Genomic DNA, 2,547 nt, shown 5'->3' on the forward strand with positions numbered 1-2,547 from the left:
TAAATAGGAAAATGACACAAACTAGCAAATGAATACCTCAGAATCTCCCCTTTTATACATTCCATTAATGTTTCCTTTGTGAAATTCAACTCCCCATTCTGAAGTTTCTTTAGAGACTCTGCATTCACACCTTTAATTGAATCTTTTATCTTTCTCCCAATTTCATAATTTCCATTTTCTTTGCCACTGTCAATCAGTGTTGGTGCTGCCCATATAAGATTGCCAAATGACTGTTGTGAGATAGGCGGATCTACTAATTGCCTCACATTAGCCGAATTAAGAACCATATACCGGTCATTATTACCCGCTTCCACTACAACAAAAATTGCCTATGGAGGCAGTTTTTTTTACGTGTATGGGCGGTTTTAACCGCCCCTACAAGGTCTAGGGGCGGTTTTACTGACCGCCCCAAATCTGTCGCCAAAGGGGACCGGAGCTATAGAATAGCGACGAAAATTATCACCGACGGGGTAGATAAAATTTAGCGACGGATGTGTTGGGGCGGTTTAAACCGCCCCTATTGTGGTGCTGGAATATTCCCTTCTCAGCAGAATGGGCGGTTTTAACCGCCCCTATTAGTGATTTTTGCTTTTTAATTATTTATATTATATTTTTTATATTCCAATTGGGCACCTCATACTAATTATAGACCAATTATTCAAATTTATATCCATAAAACTTTCAAATAGAGCATGTAACATCAAATTTTATGAATTTTCATACATTGTTAAATTCAACACATTATCCTAAATGGATCCAAAAGAATATATTAGAAATGTCATTTCTAAAATTCTAAAAGAAACTAACTTCTACAACCTAATGCTGTCAGCCTCATCCCCAAATGTTAGACCCATTGGCATCATCTTCATGATCAGTTTGGAACCCATCCATATCATCTTCAGCTTCTTCTTTCCAAAGCCTCTCCTCGTAATTGATTTGTAGGAAGCGCAAGTGATGTCAACCCAAGAAACAAGCCTTCTTGTCATGCTCCCTGAGAATTTTTCAGGTGATGCATCAAAACCAATGAAATTAAAGAAACATCATTTCCACATATCATATATATTACAAGGCAAATTGCAACAAATATAGACCATATTTCATTAAAAGATCTATCAATTCAATCTGAACACTTGTTCCTCACAAATCATTTTTCATTCCAGGACACTTGTTCCTCACAAATGGTAGTACAAGTAAGCCATGCTGCTAAATGTAGGAAATTCATCCAAAAATTAATTGGTATACTTGCATTTTGATGGTGAAAGTATCACAAAATGTTTACTGCCTACGTTATCAATTCCTTAAATTTTGAAAAGGACAAGATAAAATAGAACACGTTCAAGCATTGCCTTCCATAAGACCTCATTAACAATTCTCCCATGAATTTTCTTGTTTATTTTGTTATATAAACGAATTATATTAACAGTTCTAAAGCCATGGAACAAATGCAGAAGGATAGGCTCAACATACATACATGCATACCATACTGATACAACACAAAAATCTTTATAATCCATTAATGGGTGTTGATTGTGGCAAAGCATTATCTCTAAACCCTTCTCTCCATTCTACTTCTCTCAATTCCATACACTCCATTGCCTCCTCCCTCCAAACCAAAGGCATCCGCCAAAAGGATTTGCCTAGGATCTTTGGTATGTGTCCTCTAATCCTAACTTCTAATGTCAAAACCCATCTTACCCCTGTTTTTTATTTCCTCTCTAATGATCTTAAAGTCCCACAAAATATATTTACCTTTTAGAGGTTCAACACATAAAGCTCCTTCCTGCAACCACAAAATATGGAAGCAAAGAAATTACCAGAATGAGCAAACTTAAAAGGATAGCTCAATAAAATAGGCAATTGGTATGAGAAAATCCGGTCATTCCAGAAGCAGTTCAGCACAAAAGAATAAATTAAAAATTGGTTATAAGTGATCAAAGCATAAAAATACAAAAATCAAGGAGTATTAAAAATATGACTCAGAAATTACCAAATCCGAGTAGTCCTCAACGGTGATGGAGAAGGAGCATTTCGCCTGCGATTCTCGTCTTGCATTTGTTATCGCAAGGGATTAGAAAAGTAGAAAAAACATAAAAATTGTTTTCTGTATATACAAATCTCAATTAGCAAACTCATCCAAATTTCTAGAGAGAGAATGGTCAATGAACCAGACGGAGGAAAGAGGATCATAGAGAAGAAAGAGAAAGAGGAAGCTGTGTTTTCGGTAAGCCGTTCTAATGGGATCCAGATGGCAGCTGTTTTATATATAAAATAAGTTAATGGGCTTTTATCTAGTGACAATTTATGGACCCGCCCCTTTATAATACATGGATAAATTTGAGTGAAGCCCAATTAGGCGGTTTGTCTTGCAGCTGCTATGAGAGGGCCGTTAAAGCCCACTTTTCTTGTAGTGGTTCTCTTGCCTGTGAATTAGTTGTAGCCCTTATCCGATTCAATATGAAAACAGATAAAGCAAGCATGCGCGATAGTTTTTCACCATTAGCACTATATTTATCTCTAAGAGCAGATATTGTGAAAGAATCAAACACA

The 2,547-nt window shown here is 36.2% G+C and overlaps 1 long non-coding RNA gene across 1 annotated transcript; it reads right to left on the reverse strand.

The window, feature by feature from the left end:
* Positions 1 to 695: 695 nt before the first annotated feature.
* LOC136230263 (uncharacterized) lies at positions 696 to 2,242 on the reverse strand. Its single transcript, XR_010689329.1, has 3 exons — positions 1,988 to 2,242; positions 1,750 to 1,780; positions 696 to 991 (listed from the first exon to the last, which is right to left on the reverse strand). It is a non-coding gene; the product is annotated as an uncharacterized lncRNA (long non-coding RNA).
* Between the last annotated feature and the right edge of the window lie 305 nt (positions 2,243 to 2,547).

Source organism: Euphorbia lathyris, chromosome 5 (assembly GCF_963576675.1).
Source record: "Euphorbia lathyris chromosome 5, ddEupLath1.1, whole genome shotgun sequence".
Classification (NCBI taxonomy): Eukaryota; Viridiplantae; Streptophyta; class Magnoliopsida; order Malpighiales; family Euphorbiaceae; genus Euphorbia; species Euphorbia lathyris.